Source organism: Nyctereutes procyonoides, unplaced genomic scaffold, assembly GCF_905146905.1.
Source record: "Nyctereutes procyonoides isolate TBG_1078 unplaced genomic scaffold, NYPRO_anot_genome, whole genome shotgun sequence".
NCBI lineage: Eukaryota > Metazoa > Chordata > Mammalia > Carnivora > Canidae > Nyctereutes > Nyctereutes procyonoides.
Window position 1 is genome coordinate 4,688,569 of NW_026575046.1, and position 18,650 is coordinate 4,707,218.

The following is an 18,650-nucleotide window of genomic DNA, read 5'->3' on the forward strand; positions in this document are numbered from 1 at the left end:
AAATTCAGGAGTATAATTTCCATTTATGGATGATCCTTTCCATCTTTTTAAAAATTGATTTCACTATAAATAATTGCTTATATATAAATAATTCCAAAAGTTATGAAAAATAGAGGATTTAACTTACAGTATTTTTCTAAAAACACTTTTTATTGGTTTAGATTATTTACCTGATTGGATCTCATATTAATTATATTTCTCGTTACTATGTTGGTCAAGAGTAAGTAGGAAAAAGAGATGAATCGTGGTTTTAAAAAAGCTAAACGGCCTCTGCATAGCTGATTGTGATATTAAAAACTTTGGTCCAACAGATATCTCTCTGTGGCTCTTTTCCTTGTCTTTTCATTACACCTGCCATCCAGAAAGAGGCAAGGACCACTTAATGAGCAGATTCCCATTCTTGCTTTGATCACATTTCTTATGGCTCAATTCTCTATGTTGGAAGGTCAAGAGTTTTCTTTTGTTCCTTCGTCTTCTTTATGCTTTTTCAAGCAGATAGATATAAAATATAATAAGCTCATTCCTGGGCTTTATGGCAAATTGATATTTTGTTTACTTCTTTTTATTTTTCTTATACTTTACTTACTTTTTTCCCCCTTACAATGTTATGTACTTGGAGTCTCTTCATTTGTGTTTAGTGATCAACTAAAGATTGGAGAGAATGGGAACTTAGGAAGGAAGATGGGGTCTTGACTGAAACCTTTACAAAGCTTAACATTGATACCTGAAGAAAGATACATAATAGATGCCTTTCAGATAATAATTAAACATTTATTGTGCCTTCAAGCATCTTACAGAAGGACAGGTTATGCTCCAGGAAAAATTTCTTTAAGTTTTTATTTTAATTCCCAATTACCTAACATGTAGTGTGATATTGGTTTCAGGTGTACAACATAGTGTTTCAACACATCCATGTATCACCGTGTGCTCATCACAACAAGTATTCTCCTTAATCCCCATCACTTATTTAACTCATTCCCGTCCCCCATCCCCTCTGGTAACCATCAGTTTTTCTAATTTCTGTATTTCTTATCAAATTCATTTGGAAACACAATCATATATTTGTACACAATATATTTGAAGGTCAACACAGAAAAATGACTATGTAACAGGATAGGAATTTGGGGATTCACATATCATTTGGAAAGAACTGGCTCTAGAATTTCTAAAATATCTTCCTTAATAATTAGAAATTATCATTATGTCACAGAAATGAATAGGAAAATGTATTTAATTATTGTATCTAGATAAGAAACTGGGTATCAAAAAGTGATGAACTATATTTGAAATAATATGTTCTTACTTTTAGAGGATTATACAAAAACTATGCAAAAAAGGAAAAAAAAATATACAAAAGGAGCACCTGAACTTCTTAGGAGCAGGGTTACATAATATAGTTGACATTTGCTGTATTTATTCAAAACCAGAACTCTCTCCCTTTTTTAGCATGTCCTCTATGTTTCAGGTCTTGGTGAAATCTAAAAGGAGGAAGTCTTTCTTTCAACTGTAGTATCTAGTTTTCAACAACAGCCATGAAAAACCACATCTCCAAATATGTACATCTTGTTATGGTGTCCTCACATACTGAATTAGGGCAGGCTCTGTGATTGATTTTAACCAAATGTGGCCAAGGCATTGCTGTGCTTGTCCTATGATATGGCATATGAAGCCATAAGAGTTTCTACTTTTGCGCTCTCAGAGAGTCTGAGCTATTAAGCAAAAAATTACAGCAGATTTCCAGTGAGAATACAGGGAAAGAACTCATGAAGAGGCCATCTGAACACAGGGACCAGGCTTGAGACAGACCCAGGCCTTCAGTGTTTTGCTGAGCCCCATCAACCAGCTCCCCAAAAGAGCCTCAGATACATCAGTGAAGCCATTTTGAAACAACCATCTGAGGGCAGATACTTAGGAGACTCCATAGTGAAGAGCATAAGGACACCCAGCTGGGCCCCAGTCAAACCACAGAATTATAAGAAAAAAAAATGTAATTGTAGTCTTAATTAAACCACTAGGCAAGTTTCTAGGGAAATAAAGAGCACAATAACAGGTAACTGAGAAGCTGCGTACATGCAGCTAAGGCATAGGCACATGACCACACAATTGTTTGTTGTGCCTTGAGAGAAATCTGTCCTTGTTTAACTGGATTAATTGAATCTAACAGCAGTGAATATCTAGTTCATATTTAGGTATCGGACTCCAGGAGCCCACAATAAACAGTGCCAAAGGAAATATTTGTATTATTACTTGAATTCATTTGAAATGCTATACCAGGCAAGCCTATAAAAGCAAGTTTTTGCAGATATATTTTTCACTTTCATCTAAAGGACAGTAGAAATTCAAGACTTATGGGTATAAGGGGGATTCATTGAGTGAATTAAAAAAAAAAAAAAAAAAAAACCTCAAAGCACAAAGCTTTCCCACCAAAAAGAATGAAAGCAATTAAATAAATAATACTGAGAGTAGAGATCTGAAAAATGTGTGGTGTTATACTCTATTAAGAGAGTCCAGGGGTGTTTCACTAAAAAAAAAAAAAAAAAAAAGACTATATGTGAAAGAACTTATTTAATATGTGTAGACATCAAGATATAGTGCAGAGGTCTAACAGCTGTGAATGGTTTTAATTAGTTCTTAGGCTAATTGCCTAGGAGGTGACCTAGATAGTTCTACATACTATATTGAGTGCCAATGTGAGAAATTCTTTGGTGTAATTTAGATAAAGAAATCATAAAGCTTTTGGGGATATTACTTCTTGAGTGACATTTTCTTATATTATATGTAGCCAATATTACTACTCAAAAGGCATCTTCTTTTTTTTTTTTAATTTTATTTATGACAGTCACAGAGAGAGAGAGAGAGAGGCAGAGACACAGGCAGAGGGAGAAGCAGGCTCCATGCACCGGGAGCCCGACATGGGATTCGATCCCGGATCTCCAGGATCGCGCCCTGGGCCAAAGGCAGGCGCCAAACTGCTGTGCCACCCAGGGATTCCCTCAAAAGGCATCTTCTGCTGAGAAAGTTCACAGGCTGGAGGAACCTAAGATATGATAATGAAATGCAATGTGTAAGTAGAGGTCATCTTGGAACAGGAAAATTAAAAAAAAGGTTATTAGCAAAAAATTAATGACATACAAAAAAAAGTAAGGATTCCAGCCAGTAATAACGATGTGCGGGTATTGGTTTATCATTTGTCAGAAATGTACCATATTAATGTAAGGTAGTCACAACAGAGGAAGCTGGGTATAGAATACTGAATAAAGCACATGCTAGATTTCCTTGAAGAAAACCATACAAATATTAGAAGCATTGATTTTAATCTTCCTTTTACCTTCCTCTCAAGTGCATTTCAGGCCATGGTGTCTTTGCACTTAAACAAAAGGATGTGATCAGACCATGGAATTATAGGGAAATGTTTCTGAAGTAAGAGTAACTCCTGTGAATTTAGTAAGCCTCTTGATACCCTGGGGGAGGGGTGGGGTTTATAGTAGACGAACTGCATAGACAGTTTTGATAGGAGTATGGGGTCTGGTTCCTTTGCTGACAAATCCCAATAAATATATAAAAAAGAAGGAAAAAATCATTATGGAAAATAACCCTAAATAAGATGAAACACATGAGAAAACAAACACTACTGGAAATGGAGTGAAGTGAGAAGACGGAGAAACAGAAAGTTCTGTTTGTAAACATCAAGAAGTAAGAGCAATTGAGGTTATAAATTGATCAGGGTCTACATGTTTGTCTAAACTAGCTCAGACCATGGTAAGCCTGGGTGGCGCAGCACCTGAGCATCTGTCTTTGGCCCAGGATGTGATCCTGGGGACCCAAGATCGAGTCCCACATCTGGCTCCCTGCATGGAGCCTGCTTCTCCCTCTGCCTGTGTCTCTGCCTCTCTCTCTCTCTCTGTGTCTCATAAATAAATAAATAAATAAATAAATAAATAAATAAATAAATAAACTAGATCAGACCCAATTTATAATAGACGCTGACATTGGATAGATACATGTACACATACATACATAGATGTATACATAAATGCATATATATAATAGTAATTACAAAGCAACATTTTACCATGCAATATTTGGAGAGAGTGAGTGTAATTTCAATTGGCCAGAGCCTGGGATTATGTGTGAAGTCCCAAAGCAGTGAGTGGCTAACCTTAAAGTAAGAGTGAGTAAGTCTAAGGGAGAAACCACCTGAACCATATGGAAGATACACTCAGGGTATTAATTACATGTTCTGAATCCCATATCTCTCACTCAGTTGGTTTAAGATGGGAGTCTTTGGGATTGATAACATCTTCCTAATAATTGCTATCATCAGACTATGTTATTTTTTTCTAAGATTTTGTTTATTTATTCATGAGAGACCCAGAGAGAGAGAGGCAGAGACATAGGCAGAGGGAGAAGCAGGCTCCCTGAGAGGAACCTGATGCAGGACTTGATCCCAGGATGACCCTGGGATCACGCCCTGGGCTGAAGGTAGACGCTCAACCACTGAGCCATTTAGGTGCCCCAGACCATATTTTTTGATTACAAAACAGCAAAGTGAAAAATCAATAAAACAAAACAAACTTTAAAAATTGAAGAATATTGCAAATTTGGAAATTAATAAAAATATGTTGATAATGGAGGAAACTATTGAATCATAATGAAGATTTGAAAATCTTTGGAACTAAGCAATAGTGAAACTCTAGGCATAAAAATTCTGTAGAATTAAGTCAAATTACAGTCATTGATATTCAATCTTACATTTCTGCCTTAGTGTAATGAAAACAAGTTCAATATCAAATTTATAACTTAGAAAAAAAAAAGCAGATTATAGCTAAATCACTTAAAAGGGAAGATATAGAGTTGAAAATACAAATCAGTAAATAAGAGAAAGACCTTTTAAAATTGTGAAGTTAAACCTGTTGTAAATTGGTTTGTGTGAAATAATTAACAAATCTCGTAAAGAAAAAAAATACAAAAAGTGTAAACAACCCTTAAAAATGTAAAGAAAATCAAAAAGACATTTATGTCAGCAATTAACATATGAGAGAAAATTATGAATTAATTATAATCTTATAGATTTGAAAATGTATTTGAAATAATCAATTTAGATAAATTTCTAGAAAAAAATCACATTAATTTTGGTCTACTAACATCAGTTAAACTTGAGTATTCCTAGGAAATATTTTTAAAATGTAATTAACAGAGGTGCCTGGGTGGCTCAGTAGGTTAAGTGGCGACAAGTGATTTGGCTCAGGTCACGATCTCAGGGTCCTGGGGTAGAACCCCACATTGGGCTCTGGACTCAGTGGGGAGTCTGCTTGAGATTCTCTCTCCCTCTCCCTCTGCCCCTCCCTCTGTTTGTCTCTCTCTCAAATAAATAAAAAATCTTTAAAAAAAATGTAATTAACAATAGTAAGTTCCATAAAATCAACACACTTAACCCAGATAGTGTTACAGGTATATTTTATAACACAGATAATTCTGGACTTTATTTTCTGTATTTTTTATTTTGAATTAGTGTTATGTAAAATCGGTAACGAAAAACATCTATAGGGATCCCTGGGTGGCGCAGCGGTTTGGCGCCTGCCTTTGGCCCAGGGCGCGATCCTGGAGACCCGGGATCAAGTCCCACATCGGGCTCCCGGTGCATGGAGCCTGCTTCTCCCTCTGCCTGTGTCTCTGCCTCTCTCTCTCTCATTCTGTGTGACTATCATAAATAAATAAAAATTAAACAAAAAAAAAAAAGAAAAACATCTATAAACAATTCACAGAATATGAAGAATTATATGTTTTCATTTTTATGACTTTCTGGAATAGGACTCACCTGTGGTTAAAAAAAAAAAAAAGAAGTCACCTTTGGGGAAGTAGGACCACGAAGTTACTATGACAGGGCTTGGTGGAGCTTTCTGGGGGGATGGTAATGATTTATCTTTAGTAGAAATTTCAGTTATACAATAGATGTGTTACTCAAAAGTCTCATGAATGGTGCATCCATGATTTGCACATATCACTGCATATAAGCTTTACTGGAAAAAAATCATGTAAATCAATATTGAACTCTAGCTGCCAACATATTTGCTGAACTCTTTAAGGGTGAAGTAGATTCATGTCTGCAATGTATTTTGAAATGCATGAGGAAACATAGATTGGCAAAGGAATAAAAGTATGACTAGATAGATAGATAAGCATTGGATAAAGTGATCTGTTAATTCTAGAATCCAAAATCTGGAACCCACACTCTGGGAACATGGGTATGTATATCCTTTTATCTGTATCATCAAAATTTTTCCTAGTAAAATATTATAAAACTGGCATGGCCTGTGTTATCTTTCTACCCACTATTAGAATTAGATTGTTTATAAGGAACAGAGTGATCCTTCCAATGCTCGATCCTCTATACGTATCTACAGCACCAACTTTACACAATATAGATTCGAAATGCAAAGGATTGTGTTTCACATTGCTCATGTTGGAGACCATTTTAAGTTCACCAAACTTTAGAAGGACTTAGTAGGAAACTATATTTCTAGCCAGTTGCCTAGCTACCTACTGAGAGATAAGCAGCTCCTTCCCCTTGTCCCCCACTTTGGGAAATAGTTACTTGTGAGATCAGATATCAATCAAAATACATAAACATATTTTTTAAAAACCAGAAATGTAAAAAAAAAAAAAAAAAAAAAACAGCTGCTTTTCATTAAGAGGTCATGGGCTACTTTAACTTTTAGAGGTTTTTCAAGACTAAAAGATTTCCTTCCCCGTTACCATGCCTTTCATTGACAATGTCTAATCATGTTCTATTTACTTATCTGTTGTTTCCGTCTTCACCATTAGAGATATGTACCACAGTAACTTGTTTTCTTTTCCATAGGCATGAATGAAAAATTATCTGAATAATCTACTAGTGGATTTATCCCTGTAATTTGTAACCTCTTTTCATTACCCCTTCCTCTCTTGCTTTTTAAATGAAATTGGAAAAATAAGGCGGGATTGATAGAGTAAATATAACACTGAGTTAACATAAGTGAGGAAGAACAAGTCAGAAAACCCTCGATGGTAGACATGAAATCACATATTTGATCCAGGAGTTTATGGAAAGAAAAATTAAATGAGTCCCAATTAAACCTAGCACCAGGCTTAGAAGACCTAGTGTTTATTTTTTATTAGAAATTGGAAGAGCACACTCCTGGGAGTAGTGTCTTAAAGGAAAATTCTTGGCTTCGTGTTAATTAAAAATCAGAACTAACCTCTCAGACTGAGTAAAGAAATAGCAATTGCTTTTTTTTTTTTCTTTTTAGCTTGAGCAAGGCACCAGAAAGAGGTTCATGGCATTTAATTGCTCTGTGTGAACTTGAAGTTAATAGTATTTCATTCTAATAATTTATCACTCTCCGGTAAAAAAAAAAAAAAAAAGCCTCATCAGTATTTGTTGCTTCCTGGGTTTGAGTGTTAAAATTTTTTTTCAGGTGATAGATTTCTGTTATTATTTTGTGTTTCCCTTACTAATTTTAAATAAAATAATAGAGCACATTTTCCTAAGCATGAAGGTTCAAACTTGTATAAACAAGTTCTTTCTAAAATTGTAAATTGCTGTATGTTAAATTATTTTTTCAAACTGAAATCTTTCTCATTGAAATAATAAAATCCATTTTCAAGTAGGAATTAGTAAAATAATGTTGATGTATACTTTAATCGAAATAACGTGGTTGCATTGCAAACTTTGAAAAAAAGAAAATACAACTTCAGTATAAAAATATTTCGTTATATAATTTTTCAATAATTTTGTAAGAATCATCTAAGTAAACGGTGTAGAGAACAAATACATTTCCAATCCAAAATCAGAATGTTCACAAAACTTTGATGTAATTCATGTTAATGTACTAAATACTTTAAATATATAGTCAAATATTTTTAAAAATTGCTACACACATGCACAATTTTCAAAATGGAAACGTATCTATAATAAGGGAGAAAAGCAATGGTTGAATGAAACTAAATCATTTCTAGTATCTAATTGCCTGTTTCAGACACAAAACACAACAATTTCAAAGTAGCAAACTGAAGTAAATTATATAAAACAAATCCCCCAAAATAAATGACTTTTCAGCTAGAGGCTTAAAATACTAGACTTACTACAGATGTCATACTTGCTGAAGTATTAATTTAATTAAATAAATCATATGGAAAACAGGTATCAAAGTACATGACTATTAGAATAGTTAGGATAAAGCCCTAAATGATGTCCCAGATTTTAAAGGCTAATGTATTAAAATGTGACTATGCTTCCAAACAGCAAAATTTGAAAAGTATTTGGATTGCTTTTCAGAGAACTAGTAAAATTTGGAGTTTCTATGCACAACAATATGATTGAGTTACAAATGCTAAAATAAAAGTTATTTTTATCATGAATGTATGATACAATCACTACATCAATTTGTACAATACCAAAGAACACGTGGAAAAATAAAAATAAAACCCACAAATCCCAAGGGTAGGGAAAGTGTGAAAATTGCAAAGCATTCTAAAGATTACAATGGTGCTCCTTTCTGAGAAGCAAGGAATAACAAGAAAGAGTTAAGATATGGTCATCATCTACAGAGTGCGTGCCTTTCAACAAAACGCACCTAAAGTATTGAAATTCAATTTTTGTAATATAATTTTACCATATATGATGCAGGTCAAATTTCAGTGTGGTGCCATTTTGTATACTATAAATTTAAAATATGAAGGACCAACAACCCGGAAGTATATGGGCTCATATATGCACAATAGCTCACAGACAAATATATATGATCACAGTTTTATATACTAAATTATGTCTAAATGTCTTATAAAACTGGAACTATCAACCACAACTACCGTGAGGTATCTTTTCACAATGTACTGGGTGGCAAAACCTGTACATTTCAAAACTGTCTATTGTGATGAGGTTGTGAAGAAATAGCCAATTATTGTTGACAATACAAATGATTCCATTTCCATGGAAGAAAAAATAATTCTAATTTTGTCAAATGACTCACTTTCCAATTTGGGATTTTCACAGAATAATTCTTGAAGCAACAATGAAGCGCTGATTCTTGTTTGGCAAAGATGCACCCAGGACACTGAGAATGAGGAGAAAAGAGAGAAAGGGTGGAGAGAGAAGAAGGAAAGAGATCACTGCAACTCTGGGGGAGACTCTCCCTGTGCGGAGTCATGAAGAGCCCCACACTCTAGGCTGTTCAGCCTGGTAGGACGTCTTCTTCCATTTATCCTCATCAGCTATACCTCAAGTCAGTCCACAAGTGGTAGAAAAAAGAAGGGGTTTATCAACAGGGGGACATTTCCTCTCTCCTGATTCCCATGGGCACGGATTCATCCTCCACCAGAGTAACTTTCCTGCCATTTGAAGTCATTATTTAATCCCTTTGTGCAACAAGCCACGTCAGCTCTGCCTCCTTTAGCATTTCCTTCAGAAAACAGAAACTCCGAGGCATTGGCTGGCTATCCTGGGCTGCAGGTAAGACGCAGAGGTCAATGCAAGTGGCCAACCAGAGTCCATCAACTATGAAATCAGCTAAGGCAGAGCATGAAGCCAAAGGTTTAAGGGAGGAACTGCAAATCTGAAGAGGCACATTAAAAATTGTTGATAATACATACTACTTGCCCCACTCGGGTCCCTACTGTTGGTCTACATTATAACTAGCTCCCACAGGAAAACATAAGGTCACTATTTTTTTTTTTTTTAGGTACAAAATATACTCAGTCTTTCCAGAGAGGATAGATACGCATTCACTTGATCACAGAATCTCTTTCGAGGTGATTGTTATTCATGATCCCTTGGAAAATTTAAGTGTCAATGGGAAGCAAGAGGCACAGTCTCTCCTGCTCATTGAGTCCCAAGGTTATAAAGGATATTCCTCATCCTTCCTCCACCAAATGATTCTAAATCTCCCTCACCTGTTACCAACACTTTGGCTGGTTTAGTTCGTTGCTTGGTGGAGACACTGTGGCTTTCAATCTCCAAAGGATCTAAACTCTTTAATCCCTACCATTGTCTTAGACTTTTCTTTATAATACCCGGTGACACTGTGTTACTTGACTAGGAAACACTGAAAGACCTAATTCTCCAGGTTCCAGAGTAATCCTTCTTGCTCTTGTGACATGATGGTAACCTTAGTTCTCCACGATGATGAAGACTGAGTACGCGTAGCCAGTAAACTATGTTTTTTTCTTTGCCTGCTTTAGTTCACTATCACATGGAACCCAAAATAGCCAAATGAATGTTGCTTGTCTTCCAGATTAATGAGTCACTTACTGTGTCTTCTTATGAAGTGGCCTCTACCTGCCATGAACAGTTTCTGTGTCCCTGCAGATCCCAAGTTTTTTTTAAGAATGGGAAGCCCAAATGCCACAAATGGATAACTGGGTTTGACAGTGTAAGCGGATCCGTCTTACATGGTTTGGTTCCGAGAAACCATGTATAATAGCTATTGGAGACACAATATAATATATTGGTTTCTAATGCAACACATCTACAGTACTGAGTAATATTCCAACATGGATGTACCACAATTTATTTATCCATTCATCTATTGAAGAACATTTTGACCGCTTCTAAGCTATTACAATTACAGATAAAAGTGCTACAAACATTCAAGTGCGGTATTTTTTTTTCCCATGGACATTAGTTTTCAACCCCTTTAGATAAATACTGAGGAGAATGATTGCTAGATTGCATGGTAAGGCTATTTTAGTTTTGTAAGAAACTATTAAAATGCCCAACAAAGTGGCTGAATTTCATCTTGAATTCCCACCATTTTGAATTCCCAGTGGCCATAATGAGAGTTCCTGTTGTTTCCTATCCTCAACTGAACTTGGCACCATTGGTGTTCTGGACTTAGGTCATTCTAATAGGTGTGTGGCGGTATCTTATTTTTCTTCTTATTTACATTTCCATGATGACATGTGATATGCAACATCTCAGACTTTTTTTTTTTGAAGATTCTATTTATTTATTTATGAGAGACACAAAGAGAGGCAGAGACACAGGCAGAGGGAGAAGCAGGCTCCCTGTGGGGAGTATGTGGGACTCGATCCCAAGACCTCAGGATCTTGTCCTGAGCTGAAGGCAGATTCTCAACTACTGAGCCACCCAGGCATTCCACATCTCAGATATTTTAAAGATACAATAAAATATAACAGAAATGAGATTTCAGTGTTGTTTTTTTTTTAAGGACTGTTTTTGGGAAAATATTTAATTGACTAAAAACCCATGAGTTTTAATGGGTTCATGAAATGGATCTTAGACCTATATTCAACAACAAATAACACACTAAATCTACAAAATAAACTCACAATTGTTGGCAGCCCTGGTAGCTTACAAAAAGGGTTGATCCTTGGGAAACATGAGTGGCTCAGTTGGTTAAGCATCTGACTCTTGATTTCTGCTTAGGTCATAATCTCAGACTCCTGAGATCAAGCCCCATGGAGGGCTTTGCCCTAGGCACGGAATCTGCTTAAGATTCTCTCTCTCCCTCTCCCTCTCCCTCTGCCCTTCTACCTCACTCTCTCCCTATCTCTCTCAAAAAAATAAAAAATAAAAAATAAAAAAATGGAGTCGACCCTTTTCTTATGAGGGAGGAAGGACCTATATAAATCATATGAAAATCAATTAAAATAAAGCCACTTAACTATTTCAAGCCAGGGACTGATACTTGTGAAATGGTTTGATTCATAAAAGTTATTAAAAGTGCTACTGGAATGTTTACATCCAGAATGTTTACTGGATCCAGGTATAAAGACATTGTCTTTTTAATTTTAACATTGTGAATATAAATATCAATCACAGCATTAAGCTTTAGCACATAAAAATTACTTTTAGCTTATTACAGAATTATCTATATGAAATAAAAAAATATGTGATGGTACAAGACAAAAAAATACCTATGGTTGATTCAAAATGGTATTTTTTTAAATTTTTTTATTTATTTATGATAGTCACACACACACACACAGAGAGAGAGAGAGAGGCAGAGACACAGGCTGAGGGAGAAGCAGGCTCCATGCACCGGGAGCCCGATGTGGGATTCGATCCCGGATCTCCAGGATCGCGCCCTGGGCCAAAGGCAGGAGCCAAACCGCTGTGCCACCCAGGGATCCCTCAAAATGGTATTGATAAAAAAGGATATTAAACAAAAATAAGTGAATTTCATTTCACACACCATAAGAATGTTTAAAAACAACATCGTTAATGATTTTATAATTTAGGATTGTTGCTTAAATGCTAGAACTGAAATCCCCATCGATCAAGATTTAAATTCTTTTTTTTTTTTTGTCATGCATGGGTTTCAAGTGAAAATATCTCAAATATTTGAGGGCATTCAATTAGTACAGGAATGTGCATAAGTCTTTCTCAGGAGATAAATTTAAAATTAATTTATGGCAACTCAAAAGAGAGACTACACAAAATCAAAATGAATCGGGAAACACTGCTGATCCAAAATGATAGATTATAATACATCCAGCTGACAGTGCAGAATCCAAGTCATCATGAATAAATATATTATAAGGAGAGCCTTGAACAGCTTAATAAAACCCTGTAAATCACTCCTCAACTCGATCTACTGTGTCAGCAACAGCACAGATACACACATTGGTAAATGTGATCGAGCTTAAATTCTCATGATGAGGAAAAGATTAAATACGATTTGAAACCATAGAACTTAGATTTCCTTGTGAACAATTACGGAGCCACATTCATATGTGGAAATAATAATTACTTCTCTTCATAATTTTCACATTCAGATGTTAATTAATTCGAAGTTATTTTCATCAGAATTTCTAAATATATATGTGCGTGTATATGCACAATCTGTGGTTGACTTATATCTTTATTTACATATGAATTTGATGAGATAATTTATGATTAGTTTGGAGGCCCAGAGAATATCCCCTAAGAAGGAAGCACTGGGGGTGATAGCGATGTGTCAAGGGGGGGTTCCATCACTTGTAACACATTATGTGGATGATGGCACTTCTTTCAGACCACTAATCTTCTTACTTTTTTTTTCTTTTTTTAGATTTGTTTTATTTATTTGAGAGAGAGAAAGCACGCATGAGAGAGAGAGCATGAGAGGGGAGGGGGAGAGGGAGAGGGAGAAGCAGACTCCCTGCTGAACAATGTGGACTCGATTCCACGAACCTAAGATCATGACCTAAGCCCAAAGCCAGAGGCTTAACCAACTGAGCCACTCGGACACCCCCCACACACATCATCTTCTATAACTGCTTCAAGCTTGGACGAAGCAGGACCTGCAGTTCATCCCTGCTCAGCACTCAGCCTGCAGAGCTGCCCTTGGACACGGTGAGAAGTGAACCTCCTGTCCCATCGCTCTGCAGCGGTGGCTACAGGATCCCTCTTGTGCTCCTTGGGGGTCAGGGCTGGGGCCCTGGCTGCTTCCTTTTGTGGTTCCACTAAAGAATCAGTACTACTTGGTGACTCATCCTCACCCCCAGAGTGGTGTTACATTGATAAGGCAGTACACTGTGCATGCCTCCCTACCATGGGTATATACAGAGTCTCTATATTTTACTCTCGATTTTGTTGTGAACCTAAAATTTTTTAAGTCGTAAAGGCTACTGAAAATAACAATCCAAAATGTTTCCTTTATTAAAAAGTATCGAATGGATTTTGAATTTACTTTTGGTTCATATATTATTACCCATTTCCCCATTTATCGTTTCCTTATTCTAGGCTTATTCTAAGTATAGGCCCCTCTGCTACTTTTTAGAGTAAACTTTACTTAATAGACTATCATCTATCTATCTATCTATCTATCTATCTATCTATCTATCTATCTATTTGTTATCTTATCTTGGAAACTTCAGTAGATCATTTTTAAACTAAGTAATTACAGGGTCCCTGGGTGGCTCGGTGGTTGAGTATCACTCAGGTTGTGACTCTGGAGTCCTGGGATCAAGTCCCACATTGGGCTCCCCATAGGAAGCCAGCTTCTCCCTCTGCCTCTCTCTGTGTGTCTTTCATGAACAAATAAAATCTTTTCAAAAAACAGGAGTATTTACTTTCAGGAAACCTCTGGCAAAATATATGCTTACATTTGTAATGCTCATTTTATTAACAGATGGTTTATATGGTTTGTTTTGTTTTGTTTTGTTTTTTGTCTTGGGATAAGAGAATAGTTCCAGACTTTTTTTTTTTTTTTTTTTTTTTACTTCCAGACATAATTCACATACTTCCCCCACCTCCGCTCATTGTATATTTCAGGCATAATTTGCATCGTTCTTCAGCTCTCCTCATTGCATACGGAGGTGAATTTCAGTTTTGTTTTAATCAGATTTAGATACTGAGTGATACTGCAGATCTCTCCTGCAGGCCAGTATCTCTACCCATCACAAATATTAGTGTTCCACAAACCTCAGTCACCTGAGGTCCCCTTATCTTTTCAGTCGTGATGTCATCCCAGACTGATCCCATCTGCCCACATTTTGTTTCAATGCTTCCTCTGAGCTGATAAAATACACATGTATTTCTAATTGATTCTTTTATTTTTCTGAAGTTCTAAAATCACATATAATTGCCTAAATACATCTCATTTGGGACGTCTTACAAGCACAACAATTCAGCCTGCCAAAAATTAACATCATTCTCCATCTAACTATAAACTTTTTTCACATTTGATGTCTTGTGTGAAGTTAATTAATATTTCAGGTATGAACTGGAAAAAATTACCACTTCTTACTGAAACTACCATGAATTCCTGACTTTGCCTTAGATCCTTTGTAAATGTGACTCATTTTCAAATCTCTGGAAACTGATGTTTCGAAGTCGTAATAACTTCTCAGTTGTTAACATGCTTTCCTAAAGGGATGTTAAGTTCTCCTGAACGTAATTCAGCGTTCCTGGATTCATTCTACAAGTGTTGCCCTTCACTGTAATCAATCCCCAAACACTACACAACCATACCTTCACCAACTGCTCCTATCATAGGAAATGCCTCAATGTTCTCCCCCCCGTCATTTTCTCCGCAAGTGGCACTTTTACTTTCTGACTTTTCTTTACATTTACCCAATGTTAAAGTCTTCCTTCTTTTGGAAATATTTTCTCACTCTTCTCTTTCTCTCCAATGTCCCGTCTCATACAAAAGAGATAAAATAGCACCAGGAGAACACTAATTTATTTCACTTTTTTTTTTAAGATTTTATTCATTTATTCATGAGAGACACAAAGAGAGAGGCGGATACACAGGCAGAGAGAGAAGCAGGGTCTTCACAGGGAGCTCGAGGCAGGGCTCCATCCCCGGGCTGGGATCAGGCCCTGAGCCAAAGGCAGATGCTCAACCCCTGAGCCACCCAGCATCCCGATATCTCAGATTTCTAATAAGTGAGTTTAATAATTGAATATATACAATTCTAATATGTTAATAATAAGCAGATAATATTGGCCAACAATTAATAAGCTATTTTATACTATATATTTTTACATTTTAAGATAAACATGTGGGCAATGCAGGTGGCTCAGTGATTTAGCCCTGCCTTCAGCCCAGGGCGTGACCCTGGGGTCCTGGAATCAAGTCCCACACCGGGCTCCCTGCATGGAGCCTGCTTCTCCCTCTGCCTGTGTCTCTGCCTCTCTCTCTCTCTCTCTTTCATGAATAAATAAAATCTTTTTTAAAAAATAAGATAAAAATGTGAAGCATGTAGATTGTAGAATTTGTATTAAAACATTCAGATGGCCGACATTTCCACCTTCAAAAACTCATCTCCCCTAAACAAACAGATTAGGTCTTATGACCAGATAGTGTGTTCTGGCTCAAAAATTAAAGCAAATCATAATTTTATATAGAGATCATTAAAAGGATCAAGCTAGAATATATGGTTTTATATTTAACTTGTTTTAATAAGATATAATTATTTCATCAGTAGGAAATCAGATTTTTTTCTGGGTTCTGCTTGCATTATAGAAGGAAATAAACCATTGAGACTGAAGCCTGCAACTCTTACAAATGATATAAAAGTCTTCAGTGAGCAGCTGGTTATGACCTGATTCTATAATAATAATGTGGCTAGCAAATAAACAGGATTCCTGAAATAAGGTTGCATCAGCTGGGATTGCATTCATCAAAATGATGATAACTGAGTCCAAATATTACTTTTTTGGCTCTTAGAATGGAGAAGATGGCAGATTGTCTTTGATATAGGGAAGCTTGGAAGAAGAATAAAAATTATATACAGAGAGCAGGGTGTGAGAATTTCAAGTGGGCACACTGAGTGATAGAAATCGATACAAAATATTTTTTTTATCCAATCACTTGTTGATTAGTTCTCAGTTCAGTTGAAGTAGGTGGGAGATTTAAGGAAAAATTGGAGACATCATGAATTTTTATACAATATCTATAAAGAACAAGACTCTAACAGATGTTCACACTTACAACAATGTTAGTGTTTTAGTGTTTATTGAGTATATACATATTCAATATATTAAAAGGATACTTGAGATGCACCCTATTTTTATTTTTTATGAATACATTTTAAAAACCTATAATTCAGATATTTTCTTCTTTTTTTAGATATTTTCTTCTTAAGTTTAAAACATTTTTAGCATATTATATTTGTACCAAACAGTTTTAAAAATTGGTATAAAAAGTCTATCTGGTGGTCACATTTCTGCATCTTAAAAAGACAGCAAATCTGTATTGCTCTTTTCTCTGTTTCACCATCTCAAGTTTGGAGATGCCACAGAAAACAGGACAACTAAAATGGGAGCCTAATTTTAGAAAGAAAAATGTTAGAAAGGAAGAAGGAAGCTGAGAGAAAGTGTCAGATCCTATTATATGATTTTGTGATTTGTCCCTTACAGTGCCAAAAAAGATAATTGCAGGAATAAGGGATAAAGGCATATATTATAGTTATATATATATATATATATATATATATATTTTTTTTTTTTCCTACATTGTGCTTGTGCCCTTACTATTGAAAGGCAGAAAGGCAGCAGCAACAGTGTCTAAAGGAGTGGAACAGTCACTTCGAGCCAACAGCAGAGCCTGGCATGCATGGGAGACCCACTGATCAGTTCACATGCATTTTCTCCTGACCTCTAGGATATTTCAGTTCAAAAAAAAAAAAAAAGTTTTAGAAAGATCAGTTCCTCTCCAGTATGCAAGGAGAGTGTATTCTGGTATTCACAGGTGTGAGAAAACAAAACAAAACAAAAACAGGAAGTGGTTGAGCCAGACTGTAACATCAGAGCACCTAAACCTAGGGTGACCCCTTCGTGAAAACATTCTCTGAACTGTGAGAATGTGCACCAACTGGGACCTGAGCTCTAGTCCTTCTACAGAAACAACTGAGAGAGTATATAGCACCAGGAAATAGGAATTTAATGGATAAAGATACCAAGCAAACATATGATATTTCACTCATAGGTGGAATTTAAGCAACAAAAACAAATGAGTATGGGGCGGGGGGAAGAGCGAGGCAAACCAAGAAAAAGACTCCTAGCTCTAGAGAACAAACTGATGGTTACCAGAGAAGTGAGTAGGGGATGGGTGAAATAGGTGATGGGCATTAAGGGGCGCACTTGTGATGAGCATCAGGTGATGTTTGGAAGTGTTGAATCACTAAATTGCACACCTGAAGCTAATACTGTATATTAACTAACTGGAATTTAAATAAAAACTTAAAAAAAAAAATAAACAGCAACTCAATTGACCTAAAAGAAACACCAGAAACTCAACAACCTAGAGCAAACAACGCAGAATCATATATCTGGGAGAAGTGAAAAATCAAAATAAAATTTTATTTATTTTTTTAAATAAAATTTTATATATCCTCAGAGCATTTACATAAATTATAAAACAGAATCAGAAATCCAAAAAATGAAGCAGGAGAAAGTACAGGGTGAGAAAATATAATGGTGAAATCAGAGACTAGTGAAATCAGGTAATAGGTTTAATATCGGAATTGACACAAAGGATGAATGAGGGAAGTAAAAGGTATAAGCCAAGGATAAGGGAGAGCAAAGAGATGTAATGTGCCTAAGAACACGTGGTGACACGGAGTGTAGATTTAATATCTATATAATAAAAGGCCAAAAAGACATTGCGAAATATTAATGGCAGAGAGGAAATAATTGAAGAAATGACCAGAAATTGCCCATACTTAGAGAAAATATATTAGCCCTCAAAATGGAAGAGCTAATGCATTTCCAGTCATAATAATGAAAACATCACTAAGCCATACTACAGACAGAATTATAATAATAAAAAGAAAAAAAAACTGGGAGAAAAGTCATTAAGCTTCTGAACAAAAATCAGGTTATCCAAAGTAAATAGAATCAGACTGAAATAAGATTAATCAACAGCAATGAAGGATAGGGCAATGGATTATTCTTCTCAAAAGTAATGAAGGAAAATAACTTCAATTTTATAGCAAGCTAAATAATTATTTGAATCTGAAAATAATATAAAAATGTCCTAAGTCACACAAAATCCTCTCTTACAAAAAGCTGGAAGGGGCACGTGAATGGCTCAGTGGGTTAAACGTCCAACTCCCGATCTCAGTTCAGGTCTTGATCTCGGGGTGGTGAGTTCAAGGCCCCACATTGGGCTCCACACGGTGCACGGGACCTCCTTAAAACAAAACGAAAAATTTGGAGA